The sequence below is a fragment of the Pelodiscus sinensis genome, chromosome 1 (genome assembly GCF_049634645.1).
Source record: "Pelodiscus sinensis isolate JC-2024 chromosome 1, ASM4963464v1, whole genome shotgun sequence".
Classification (NCBI taxonomy): domain Eukaryota; kingdom Metazoa; phylum Chordata; order Testudines; family Trionychidae; genus Pelodiscus; species Pelodiscus sinensis.
This window is the reverse complement of record NC_134711.1, coordinates 75,982,537-75,997,634: the sequence shown is the minus strand read 5'-3', so window position 1 is coordinate 75,997,634 and position 15,098 is coordinate 75,982,537. Positions and strand designations below refer to the sequence as shown.

The 15,098-nt window shown below is 38.5% G+C and overlaps 1 long non-coding RNA gene across 1 annotated transcript in view; it reads right to left on the bottom strand.

Annotated features, from left to right (window-relative positions):
• LOC142829994 (uncharacterized) overlaps positions 1-15,098 on the bottom strand; it is a 173,932-nt gene that overhangs the window by 79,394 nt on the left and 79,440 nt on the right. The gene's annotated exons all lie outside the window — the stretch shown is intronic.

The window sequence follows — 15,098 nt, the reverse complement described above, 5'->3', positions numbered from 1 at the left end:
AGAAGCTTTTCTCGCCCCGGAGGACACGGGTGGCGACACGCCGCCCGTGAGCTCCGGGGCAAGAAAAGCCCCGTTCGTAAGTGTGGATCCGACATAAGTCGGATCCGCGTAAGTCGGGGACTGCCTGTATAATGTGATCTTGTCTGTAAAGATGGGTAAAGGGCACCATTCAGCTCTCCAACAGGGCAGTATACATTAATGTATCTGCCAAAGGTCAGTCATAATTAATATTATTGTATATTTCTAGATTAACTTTCAAACAAAATTCTAAGACACTTAGGGTATGTCTGGACTGCATTCCTCTTTCAAGAGAAGAGTGCAAATTCAGCTGAGCAAAATTGCAAATGAAGCACGGATTTGAATTTCCCATGTTTCATTTCCATAATCATGTCCAGGTGCTATTTTGAAATACCCTATTTAAAAAAAAAGAAATGTTGTCTAGACATGGTTATTTCAAAAGAAAACCCTTCTTTCAAAATTACCCTTAAATCTCAGGGCTGCGTCTACACTGTCATGTTTTTGCGCAAATACTTTTAACTGAAAAGTTTTTCCGTTAAAAGTATTTGCGCAAGAGAGCATTTATACTGGCATGTGTCTTTGCGCAAAAGATTTGCTTTTGTGAAAATCATCCGTGCCAGTGTAGATGCTCTCTTGTGCAAGAAAGCTCTGATGGCCATTTTAGCCATCGGGCTTTCTTGCGCAAGAAATTGATGTTACCTGTCTACACTGGCCTCTTGCGCAAGAACACTTGCGCAAGAGGACTTATCTCTGAGTGGGAGCGTCAGAGTATTTGTGCAAGAAGCGCTGATTTCATACAGTAGATCATCAGTGTCCTTGCGCAAATACTCACGGCCAGTGGAGATAGGTGGCAAGATTTTGCGCAAAAGCAGTTGCTTTTGTGCAAAATCTTGCCAATGTAGACACAGTCCAGGAGTAAGGGTAATTTCGAAAGAAGAGTTTTCTTTCAAAATAATGGCATCTAGACAGCGTTTCTTTTTTCAAAATATGGTATTTCAAAATAGCGCCCGGACGCAATTATGCAAATGAAGTGTGGGAAATTCAAATCTGTGCTTCATTTGCAATTTCGCTCAGCTCCATTTGAATTCCTCTCTCAAAAGAGGAATTCAGTGTAGACATACCCCGACTCAATATATAGATCAATATTGTGGAAGGGCAAACAAAATACAAAATTCTAATATTTGAACTATGCTCAAATCCAAAATGCTTGTTTGGAGTAGAAATTCCAAGTATTAGACATTTTCAAAGCATCTATATGCAACAAGTGTCCTGGCACATTTTTTAAAAACCCACATCTTTTTGGAAGCTTCCAGTTTGAAAAATTAGTCCCATCTAATGATATTCTTCAAAAGCGGCGTTATTTCATCAGTTCTCAATGGAAGTAAGCAGGCTGCCCACAGTGTTTGTCTGCATTGTTAGGAAAAGTGCTGTCCTGTGCTGCCAACCTCACTGCACTGCCTCTGTCTGGCTTTGAAGCACTATCTTTTGCTGCCATGCAGTCTGCATTCTGTGATAAAATGCAGTTCTGCCCTGCCTTGCTGATTATCTGCTCTGTTATGGAAAGTGCTCCCTTGTGCTGCTGCATTCCATTTTAAAGTGCTCTTCTCTGCTGCGTCTCTCCCTTCTGAAACACTCATCACAATTGCTCTATTTTGCTGCTTTCAGTTACAGTTTCATTCTAGAGCATATTCTTTTCTCTGCACTTTTCAGAGGTGGTTGGGTTGGGGGTATTTTATTTGTTTTTTGTTTGTTTGTTGCGTTTGGACACAGGGAAATTTGTAGACAGGGAGTATGTGAGGAAGTGAAACTACATTTTAATTACTCACTGACTGCAAGATGCTCACAATCATGTTTTCACAGAGATGTTAACATGACAAAGAGTAAACTGTGCTGAATCATCCCAACACACACTGTTTTCAAGTTTTCTCTGAGAACAATGCATGTACTTACATCAGTTGTATTAATTGTTAATCAAAGCATGTGTGTAACAAAAATCAATTCATTCTGGATTAAATTCACCCCTGGACAGAAGGCCAGCACAAATACTATGTACTATGGGAGAAGGGCTTAAGTTATGCTAGGCCTTTCTGTAGGGATGAGTTTCACCCTCTGTTCAAATAGGCTATGTCTACACAGTGGGAAAGTATCCCGAAATAGCAAATCCACATCTTTAAACTTGCTCATTATTTTGAAATATATTTTAAAATAACGGGGGCGCTATTTCAGCATCCCTGTAACCCTCATTCCACAAGGGTTTAGGGACTTGTTGGAATAGCGTTTTATTTTGAAATTTGGCACTGTGTAGACAGTGCCAAATTTCAAAAGAAACTATTTCAAAATAACCTCAAAATAAGTTACACAATTAGTGTAGTGCAAACTCGTAGCTTATTTTGAGGTAAGGGTATGTAGATGCACCCATAATATGAAACTTGAGTATGTGGAGTTTCATTAACTTCTTGTCCCTTCCATATCTCCTTTCATCTTCCTGTATCCAAAACTAATAAACTACAGTATTAACAGGTAAGACAAGTACCCTTAAACACAACTTCACCATTTCAATGTCCCTCCTTGAGGAAAAATGACCTCAGCTATGCTGAGGTATGCTGAGGTAAATTCTTATGTAGGCCTGCTCCTGGGATGTGGCTTAAACCTCCTTCTTTTTTTTCTTTCCCTTGCACTTACTATGACATTTGTAACAGTTTCTCCCCCTTTCTCAGGTGAGTCAGATTCTAGATTCTTGTTTTCTTTTTCTCCCCCCTCTCCTTTCCCTCACCTATTTATTGCGAGTTTTCATATTCCCCTACTCATATTCTGTTCATCTGAAGAAGTGGGTTGTGCTCACGAAAGCTCATGATATCATCTACATGTTTTGTTAGTCTATAAAGTGCTACCAGCCCATTTGTTGTTTTTTTGTCTAGTCAGGCAGTACCCTTGTTAGGGGCTGTGCAGCCCTGAGCTGTCATTGGTCCAAAGTATTGTGTGTCCTGAAGACTCCAGGGTGAAGCCACCCTATTAATGCCAGCAGAGGGTTCTAAGTCGAACCCCGGAGTTATGAATGCCTTGGGAATGGAAATTCTACTATGGAGGGGAAAAAATGCTGCTTTTAACCATCTTATTGTAAATGAATCAAGCATTGAAACAGCTTGCTGGCCCTGTCAAAACTTTTTTAAAACTTTAGTCATTTACATTTAACAGTACTGTACTGTACATGCACTTCTTTGTTTTGTTTAATCTCTGCTGCTGCCTGATTCTACTGTTTCTACTGTAGCCCTTTCAGTCCCCAGCCTGGCTCCAAGCAGGCTGGCAATGGAGTCAGAGAACAAATGTACACAAATTCCTTTCGCTATTCCTTAAATGAGGTTCCACTATTGATTTCTATCTAAATTTACAAACTTTATCAGTCACCACAGAAATTACCCTATGATGTCTTCTAATCTGCACGTCTTTAGTTGTATAACATTGTCTGGATATATGTGGGACTGTCTCCCTCACCTTTTCACACCCACTGCACATGGCATTTACTCCCTCTTTTCCTTTAGCTAATATCCCCCTAATTAGCTAAACATTCACCCTCAACTACAATGCAGCAATTAGAGGCGGATTTAATGACAGAAGATCTTTTCAAGAACAAATTACTAATTATATTATTCTTAAAATAAATAATCCTTACACCCTGACACCGTCTGAAAAATTCGTCCTTTCTCCATTTCTTTGGGTTTAGAGTAGCAGCACTATATATCAGGATCTTACCCACTAAATTCTCTCCAGAATAATAAAAGGATAGATCAATCCAATTGTCCTTTATGCTTCCTTCACTTATGGATCAGCATGTTAGGCATCTGAAATTAAACTTAGTGCTAGCCCTCCATCTCTTCCTTTAACATAAAATAACCCATCTGAGGTATGTCTACATTGCGCGGCTATTTCGGGATACTGGAGGTAGTAGCTACTGAAATAGCTACCATGGGTTTACACAAGCTGCCTGTTATTTCAAAATATATTTTGAAATAATGGGTACGCTATTTCAGCATCCTGGTAACCCTCAGTCTACATCTATACTGTGGGATTTTTGCGGAAGAGGATATGCAAATAGTGCGCTCATTTGCATATGTTACACGCTCATTTTCATATGCTCTTCTGATCCTTTTTGAGGAAGAGGTTTTGCCATTAAAAAGCCCTGTGTAGACTGGGCCATTTGTCAGAAAAAAACCCTTTTGTTTAAGATCCTTTATTCCTCAAAAATCGAGGTTCACAGGATCTTGCGCAAAAGGGGTTTTTTCCGACAAATGTCCCAGTCTTCAGGGGGCTTTTTAATGGCAAAAACTCTTCTGCAAAAAGGATCAGAAGAGGATATGAAAATGAGCGTGCAAAGTATGCAAATGAATATTCCATTTGTATATCCTCTTCCGCAAAAAACCCTCAGTGTAGATGTAGCCTCATTCCATAAGGGCTAAGGGATGTCTTGAAATAGCATGTTATTTTGAAACTTGGCACCGTGCAGACATGCCAAATTTCAAAATAAGCTATTTCAAAATAGATTCAAAATAAGATATGCAATTTGCAAAGTGCAAATTGCATATCTTATTTCGAGTTTAGGGTACTGTGCAGATGCACTTTTGTAGTACTTTGTGGGAGATACAAAATCATTTAACAACTTTCCTAACTAAACCATCAAGTTAATTTAAAATATAAAAAGGAGGCTTGACTAAAAGCAAATGATAAAATAACTGAGGTAAAACATTTGTCTGTAAAATCATTAATTTGAGGGCAGGTTTAAGAAGAGCCCTAAAAAAAGTGTCATACCACTCGGCCAATTTATCCTTGAGACACAAACCAATAACCCCTATGCAGGTGTCTATTGTTACCTCCAAGTACTTTTCAAATGAACCTGGTGTACCTATGCAGTACACTCTCTCCCCAGCCTCCAATTTTCCCTGGGGTTAATTACACAAGTCTTGTATTTAGATAATACATTAAAGCCTTTAGTCTTTTTAACATTGACTCATAAATTGGTGTTCCTTCAAAAGCAGTTTAAATTCCTAAGATTTATAACCTACCTCTGGTAAAATCCACTTGAAACTCCAAATCTCAGATTGTAATTTAACTAAAAAGGGATCAATAGCTACATTGAATAAAATTGGAGACAAAGGATAACGTTGTTTAACCCCACTCTGTGTAGTGATGGACTTCATACATTTCTCACACACTTGCTATCCAAGCCCCCAATAATTTCTATAAAAATCATCAATCCCAAACCATTTAAGGCTGGACAGAATGTGCTTCATGTTCTACTCAAAGGCTTAGTCAAATCATGAAATACAATAGCTAATCCATCTCCATTCTGCTTTCCTCACCTAATTAAATGATCTAAAATCTAAATATTTCCTTCACATCCTGGAGCTGAAATAAAGTCCTTTGGTCTATAACAAATTTTAACTGTAATCATCAGTCCCTTTAGCTAAAATTTTCTTTATAAGCTAACTCAAACATATCCTATGGTCAACAGTCTTTAAGAGGATAGTTTAGCTAATTTTTCCTCATTCTGTATATCTGAGATTAACATAGTTCTCTTTTCTTTAAAACTGGCTGCACCTGTATATTTTTGTAAGAATTTGAGAGTCCACTTTTATAATTTCCCAAAAATCATTAACAGTAACCTTTTAAGGGCTTCAGGCACTATCTTTATGAATCTCTCTCAAGGACTCCCTGACTTTTGCTGTCAAGATCATACTCAGTAATAAATCATTATCCACAATCTTGATGAATGGGGGCCACCCTATTGCACTTCCATGACCAAATTATATCTTATTTATCTACAAATATTTTTCAGTCTCAGTAAGGAGAATATTGCATTTAGCTCTATCAGGTTCTCTTAATTTTGTGAGCTAATATTTGTTTTTAGCAAATAATTGTTGGTAAAATTTATAATGAGCCTTCTTAGTGGCATAACTCTGAATAGAAGTAGATTGCCTATTCCTATTTGCCTTCACTTTGTTCCTTATCCTATTTCTATTCCTAATCATCCTTACTCATATCAACCTCAACCAATGAATTACATAATTTTGCTATGCTTGTCCACCCAACCAAAGCCATATGATCTTCTATTACCAACATTCCAATTTTATTCAGACTATTTAAAAATTATTCAGCCTTTCTACTTTGCCTGCCTTGTCTTCACAATACACCCTCATTATACACAGATGAGTGCTCTCTTAATGACATTTTTTTTTCTGTCGAGGCAGGAGACTCTAATATAAACTCCTTATCTGTTGCTTCATTATGCTGTTCATCAATAACCACATCCTTCTTAGCCCTCTTCTTTCCCAATTCTCATCAGACATTTCTTTGGTAGTTTTTGTTTCTAATTCTCTTTCTATGCACTTATGTATGTTTCTCTTCCCTCTCTAAATGGATAAATTTCCTCTCTAAATAGGTAAGAAGTACAACTTTTTGTTCAGTCCAAATATGAGATCAAGTAGAGTCCTAAACATCATTCCAGCCCTCTTGCCTTCTTTTCTTTGTTCATGCCTAACTGCAGACTGCCTGTGTCTAAAATGCTTGCTCAGTTCTCGTTTAGGGTATGTCTAGGCTGCAGGGTTTTGTGGCCAAAAGAGGGCTTTTGTTGACAAAACTATACCTGCATCTACACTACCACTGCGTTCTGCCTACAGTAAGTCAACAGAACGCGGCAGTTTTGTTGACAGCGGTAAACCTCATTCTACGAGGAATAACGCCTTTTCTGTTGAAAAAAGGCACTATTGCATGCAAACTGTGCTTTTTCAAAAAAGCGCATCTAGACTCTCTTTCAAAAAAGCAGCTTGCTTTGTCGACGGCACTGGTTGTAGTCTAGATGCTTTTTTTTGACAGAGGCTTTGTCGACAGTATCTGTCAACAAAGCCTTTGTCGAAAAAGGTGCGCAGACTAGACGTACCCCTAGTATGGAAAGCCGACTGACAGATCATGGAGACATAGCCCACTTCCAGAGTAGCCACCACTTTGGGCTCACACTTGTGGTAGTACCATGGTATATTGTCCACTTTCCAAATATAGCTGCAATTTGTGGGACAATGAGACAATTAAAACAATTTATGGAATAGTCTAAATAAAATATTCTGTCAGTCCATGAGTTGCTCTGTGTTATTTAAAATAGTAAAATTAAAGCTAAAATGTCCATTCTCACTAAATTAGGGATCGTCCAAGGTATCCAAATACTTACAACTTGGATTAAAACTGTCCTCATCTAAATTAATAAAAGTGTCATTGGTAAAAACAGTAGATAAAATGATAAATCATTATCTACCTGGTCCTCACCTATCAATTGAAGTTCCTCTACTTCCATTTTGTCTCTGACAGGGAGATCATCTATCTCATTCTTGTGAGGTATCCACTCATGAAAAAATGTTTCATATATAGGTCCAGTAACCCAAATTAATCCCTTCATATATTTAACACTTTTGGTCAGGGCATTGTAGTCTACAGAGGTGGTGTTCTTTACTCAGTCCAGTGCAAATATGGGTGTAAAACTTAAAATGACTTTTCTCCAAACTTAAAAGGATATAAACCTTACCACTGGCAGGCCATCTGTTATCAGGGGGATTCCTCCATAACAGAAGGAGGCTAGCCTTTCCAGGGGAAAACTACCCTAACTAGGCAAACAGCTATTTCTTGGGGTTGACCATCCAAACCCAGCAATCAAATTAATCCCTTCATATATTTTGTAAGAGATAAGGAAACATAAGAAAAATGTGCCTGAAAACATAAACTGGAGCTAGCTAGATAAAAATATATAGTCCAATTGAAACTTATTTAAAGAAATTGAAAAAATGAAAAGACACTTCTACATTTTCACTTCCAAGAACTGTCCTTTTCTTACTGTTAAAACTTTTTTCAAATGCAAAATTCGAATAGCTCTAATATAAAGACTAGAATGCACCAATGCTGATATCCTTGATTTACAGTAACTCAACTAGAAAGTGACTGGATCACCTACTCTCAAAAGAGGGCTGAGAGGAAGCTCCCAATGCCTACATCTACACAGCAGAGCTATTTCTGGATAAATTCCATTATACCGAAATAGCTATTCCTCATCTTATAAGCCCATTATATCAAAATATAACGGGTCTGCTATTGCAACATTCCTGTAAACCTCACTGTACAAGGGTTAAGGGACATTTCTGAATAGCATTTTATTTTAAAAGTTGGCACTAGGTAGACAGTGCCAAATTTCAAAATAAGCAATTTCAAAATTACCTTGAAATAAGCTATGCAATTTATGTAGCCCAAATTGCATAGCTTATTTTGAGGAAAGGGTGCAGTGACACATCCTATCTGAACAATGAACTAAAGCAATAAGGTCTGATACCCTGCTCAGAGAGGTCACAATTATCTCCTACGTTTTTTCTCCATGCAGAGGCCTAAGACAAGACTTTTGCACCAGATAAGGCCTACTTAATACAAAATTACGTAATTCAGAATATTTTTTTTAATTTCCTCTTGCCAATCAGGAATTGAGGTTTAATATGTGTTAGATGTTTATCACAACTTCTTCAGGAGGCAGTGTAGTGTTTGGTTCTGTAGACCCAATTAACAGCTGAGAGTTAATTAAACTCAGATTTGTGATTCAGTATATATTTTTCAGGTTTGGGGTATGAATCTCAATGGTCCAGCACAGACTGAGATGGGGCTCACTTGGTTCCCCTAAACCTCACATGAGAAAGGAGTTATAGAGGAGTTAGAGTGCAGGGTCTCATTCCTTGTTGTGATCATAGAATGGCTGCATAACCTCCCCCAGGATGAATAATTGCTTGTGAGATTCTGGCATTGTTAAGTTTCAATACTGAGATTCTTCACTGAATATGTTCCTGTTGAGAGAAGACAGGCAAATCCCCTTGTGCCACTCTACAGGCACTACAGGGTTTGCTAGCATGCATCTAATTGCAGGAGCAAGGATGTCCTACCTGGTCCCAGTTTTTATAATAATCCAAAATAAAGTTCATCCTCTGAATATGCATGATTGTTGTAGAGGTTCAGATTTGGATATTAATATTTTTATGAGATCCAATGTTACATCTAATTCTGTCCTTTAAGCCATATGTAACAACAGGGGCTATGTCTAGACTGTAGGGTTATATCGGAACAAGATATGCAAATGGTGAACCACAATTTCCTTATCTTTTTCCACTTTTTTTTCTAAGAAGCTTTTCTGAAATTTGGCCAATCTACCTGGGGCCAAATTTCAGAAAAACCTCCTCTTTCAGAACATCCCTCATTCCTCATACAGTGAGGAATACAGAGATGCCGAAAGAACGCGTCCGCTTTTTAGGAATCTGTTCCGAAAAAGTGGACGCATTCATTGAACGTGCAGAGCTCTGCAGTGTAGACATAGCCTGGGTGAGTGAGTGTACAGATCAAGTACTCCCTGCCCCAGACTTCTGGTTTAGTAATATACCTATACATGCCATTAATTCTAGCAATTCATTGCTCAAAATCCACACAAAAGGAAATAAGATCCGTAATGCTTTCTTTTAATATTTAACTGCCCAGCTCATTTTTATTTCACCTCAGGTGCAAACCTCTGCCAGTCAGAACTGTAACACAGCTGCATCCATTTAGCACTTGCTAAATTGCAAGAATTTCAAAACCAAAACAGAGTGAATCACAACAGCTGGGCTTGAGAGCTGAGCCAGATTTCTCATGAGTTTTATTTGTGTAAACAAATCAATATTTTTGTTTGTACATCCTAGTCAAATTATTTTAAAGGTCTTAAGTTAGGCTTTTAAGACTGCCTCCTGGAATCCCTTTGACCCGAGAAAACAATGTAAAATTCCTCCTCCCTCCTCACTGGAAGGCCTTAGCATTTAGGGCAGTTTTCACCCTTACCAAAATAGCAAACCAGGGCACCAGTCTGAAGGAATTGAGCAGTGAACTAGTTTTCTTTGATAAAGTAGTCTATTGCCCTATGGCTGGTACTGAGGTACCTGATGAAAGTACAATAACATAGAGAAAGAAAGGCCTTTTTCCCCCTCTTTACTAGGTAAAACAAGTATAAAGTTCCTTATTCCTGGCTTAGCATTTTTATATTATGGTAATCAATTTTTTTTCTTGTTAGGCTTTTAACCACGACTGGTGGAGGGAGATAAACACATTGGCTGTGTCTAGACTGCATCCCTTTTCCGTAAAAGGGATGCAAATTAGACACATCGCAATTGCAAATGAAGTGGGGATTTAAATCCCCCCCGCTTCATTTGCATAAAAATGGCTGCCGCTTTTTTCCGGCTCGGAGCTTTGCCGGAAAAAAGCGCCAGTCTAGACATGGATCTTTCGGAAAATAAAGCCTTTTCCGAAAGATCCCTTATTCCTTATTTTAAGAGGCAGCCATTTTTCTGCAAATGAAGCGGGGGGGATTTAAATCCCCGCTTCATTTGCAATTGCGATGTGTCTAATTTGCATCCCTTTTACGGAAAAAGGAATGCAGTCTAGACACAGCCATTAAGTGTAAAGAAAAGGCAAAAAGAGAATGCCTGCCTTTTTTATAGGACAGGTCTACACAATGTGGAAAAGTCAATCTGACCTATGCAATTTGAGTTACGTTAGTAGCATAATTCAAGTGGATGTAGATAAGATCTACTTACCACAGAGTCCACTATATTCTGGGTTGACAAAAGTTACTCTTCCATCAACTCTTCTTACTTTTTTCATCCCAGTAAAGTATCAGAGTCAATGGGAGAGCAATTAAGGGTCGATTTAATGTGTCTTTGACCCCCCCTAGTGGATTAATCACCACAACATTGATCCACACTGTAGTGAAGACAAGCCCTTAGACAATGTTAAATGATACCCAATGGATGCAGTCTTAGATGAAGTTCAGAATACATGTTCTTTCTGAGAGCAGATTGATCTTTTTTCTGGCAATATTGGTTTCCAACATTAAGAAAAAAACAAGGAAAGGGATGGTATCCATTATATTGCGGTTTGCTGAGAGTTTTGTGTAACAGGGGATATTGCAGGAAGGCATGGTTATTTATCAAGTGACAGGTCTCTGTAATATTTCTACCTTTGGGTATGTCTACACTACCACCCTAGTTCGAACTAGGGTGGTAGTGTAGACATACCCTTTGAGAGACAAGTTGGGTGAGGTAATCATTTATTGAATCAACTTCTATTCATAACAGAGGCAATCTTTCAAGCTCACTGCTTACCTCACGATCTTGTCTCTCTAATATACTGAGCCCAACATGGCTACTACATCACTGAATGTTAAATTTCTGCTTTGTCATTAGGCTTATTCTTTGTCATTAGGCTTATTCATCTCAGGGAAACAGTAGTAAGGGAGGATCCCTCTAATGCAATTCTTTTTCAGACAAAGAGGAATCAAATTTTCAAATACTTGTGCACATGTTTAGATTTACTCAAAGGAAGCATCTCACTGGATTCTATGGAATCATAGAATCCTAGGCTGGAAGAGACCTCAGAAGGACATCGAGTCCAGCCCCCTGGCCAAAGCAGGACCAACCCCAACTAAATCATCCCAGCCAGGGCTTTGTCAATCCAGCACTTAAAAACCTCTACGGATGAAGATTCCACCACCTTCCTAGGTAACCCATTCCAGTGCTTCACCACCCTCCTAGTAAAATAGTTTTTCCTAACATCCAACCTAGACCTCCCCTACTATGAGGCTACAGAGATATGTATGCAGTCTCTGGGCTTTAGTCTGTGTAATATTGAGAAATATTTCTAAATTTCATTCCAGTTTATAATACTTGAGAACTTTCTTTAATAGCTAAACACACACAACAGAAAAGGTGGACACCAGCATCTGGTTAAATACTGCTGAATGCTTTCAGTGCATTGACAAACATATTGACATAAGAATGGACACACTGGGTAATATTGATAATTCATCTTGCAAAATATCCTGTCTTCTGACATTGGCCAGTGTCAGGTGCTTAAGAGGGAATTACTAGAATAGGGCAATTATTAGGTGATCCATCCCGCATCATCCATTCTGGCATTCTCCAGTATGTGTTGTTCCCAGGTGATTATGGTTAGGAAGTGCATAAGATGATAAAATGGTGGCTACACACCATTTTATCAGATGCTTGCAGTTCCTTGATTTATTTCTTTTAAATCTGAACATAAATTGTGGCCAGAAAACTGAGTTCCTGACCAGGGTAGGGGGCCAAATTAAGGAGCTGCTGCAGGATGCAACATGCTCTCATAGCAACTGCTCATAACCTATATGATTGTGGCCTAGATCAGTGCTACTACTGATGGTACTAGTGCCTTCTGACTGGCTTTTGCTTGCCTTTGGGGGGTGGAACCAGGAAATATACAGCGAAGGAGAAAGTTTCTGGGATGAATTATTTTATCTTAAAATAAAAATTCTTGGCAGCAATGGTGAGAGTGTTGGTGTGCACAGAGTTCCTGTTGAACCCCTAGCTAAAGTAAGCATGTCCTCTAATCATGCTGAAAGCTGCTGTAAACCGCATGGTAACAAAACAAGAGTACCTTGTTAACAATAGTACTGCCACCCTTGCTATGAGTAGAGGAATTGACTTATTTGTAACAAAAGGATGACAAACTTCATGAGTGAAAAGTTTGTGTAGGTTCAACACAGCACAGGGTTGAATATATATTGTGCTCTTCTCCATTCCTCTATTCCTCCTTCTGTAGGTTTATCAGAGAAGGGGAGATGGTGTATGTTGGATTCATAGACTCATAGACTTTAAGGTCAGAAGGGACCATCATGATCATCTAGTCTGACCCCCTGCAAAATGCAGGCCACAGAATCTCACCCACCCACTCCTGAAATAATCCTCTCACCTATATCTCAGATATTGAAGTCCTCAAATCATGGTTTAAAGACCCCAAGATGCAGAGAATCCTCCAGCAAGTGATCCGTGCCCCATGCTACAGAGGAAGGTGAAAAACTTCCAGGGCCTCTGCCAATCTACCCTGGAGGAAAATTCCTTCCCAACCCCAGATATGACAATCAGCTGAACCCTGAGCATGTGGGCAAGACTCACCACCCAGACACCCAGGAAAAAGTTCTCTACAGTAACTCCTATTCATATTTGTTTGAAAGAGAGCATTAGCGACAAGAACACTATATTTACACTAATGTGTTTCACCATACTACTGTGGTATATAAAAGTTAATATATTAATGTATATAAAAGTGAGCATGTGCATCCATACTCATTCATGTTTGTACAGAATATAGTATATGTATGTTTGCTTTTGCTTAAGCAGGCAATTGAAGAGAAACTCTCTCCTTCTTACTTCAATGGCAACAAAAATATTCTAAATGTTAAAAATCAAATGTGGAGTCCTTTCTTTGAAACTCTTTCCAGCTAGTTAGCTCTTAGCACTTTTATTTCATTTTGACACATTTAACAGAGAGATCACTGCCAAAATCATCATTATATTATTTAGAAATTAGCCATGTAACTGGGATAAAATGCGGTTTGTTTAAACTAAATATCCCTAGAGTCCTTTCTGTCATTTACTTTTATACTTCTCTTAACTTTCTTTAATAAATCAAGTTTAATTACTTCTGCTGACTTAATAGCTTTGATTGAAGTCTAATTGCCAAGCCTTACTTGAGTTCTGAATTACAGAGTCTGCAACCATATTGGATGATCTCCTTCCTATTCACTGGAACAATATTGCTGCCAAAATTGCAAAATATCCTATGATATTATGCTGCTATTCCATACAGCAAAAAGATTCTTCAAGGCAGTGTGTGTTGGACCCTTACCAGAAGGGACTCTAAAGGCCTTAGTAATTTTGACAAATGCTGGAAATGTTCGAAAGTTAAATGCACATGCTATGGGACAGCCCAATTGTATGTGGCTTCTTGGTCTGCAGCTTGCAAATAAATTGTTCTTGGATTCCAGTCTTCCTGATGACCCATTTGTCTTCCCTATGCTAACTAATTTATGCACAAAGTGAAAATTAACTTTTCCTAGAGGAGGCAGTTTCTTGGAACCATCATAACCATGAGTTTCTGATAAGCTAGCAGCAAACACCATGGTAGCCCCAGGAAGTGAGTGAAACAGTTTCATGAATTTGGATTTTTGGGAGAAAGTTGGCTGAAATATTTTGCTAAACTTTTTTATGAACCACATAGTCAGAAGAGCCACATATTTGCAGCTGTGAAAGATGTAGAGAGAGAAAGACTTTCACACACTTTGTGCTTCTCCTACATCTTCTTCCCCTCGCCCCCTCCTCATTTCAGGAAGGGGGGAGGTGGGGACTGGATCTGATGCTATGTAATGTAGAGCAATTTTAGGACTGCTTTAATTCTGCAGTTTGGTAATGGTTCCACAGGGTTGCTATGCTAGCTGGGATCATTATAATGCAGTGTGGAGTGGCCATAGTCCTACTACCCCAGTATAAATAATGTCCTGGGTAGGCTCAAGGAGAATGGTAGATTGCCCAGTATACCAGCACTGTGGTAGCTGAAGTTGTGACATGCAAAAGGACACAATATCTACTAAGTGAAGTAGTTCTATTTCTATGTGGGCTGCTCTGACAGATTAGATTTGGAGATAGTTAAAATCATTCCTCTTTTCATAAGAAAATTCTTTAACTTGTATTAAAATACACCAGATCTACAGATTATAATAATATGTAGCTTCTAAACATCATTGGTCTGCTGTTTGACCAATATTATACACGAAATACATAACATTAAAGTTCAGTTTCACTTTTTCTTTTGGGTAAAATCTGGTACATATGTTCAAGTATTACAAAAGGAATGTTTAAAATATGTGTTGGCAAGTTGAAATAGATCTGCAATGTGCTTTAAGCATCCATAGTTTTTGATTGGATGAAGGGGAGGGGTATGTCACCTCTGTACCCTGCTCTGGTTCATACACTATCTTCTTCAATTCTTGTGGCACGAATGAATGAAACAGCTAGTTCATGTTATTTGGTTTGTGACGCTGGACTCAAGGACATTTTATAAGCCAGGGTATATTCTCATCCCTGAACAAAGCAAGTTGTTTGATTTAAAACTTGATAGGTCTGAAAATAACAATGTAGCTATTTGTAAATACAAAGCCCAAATAATTAGCA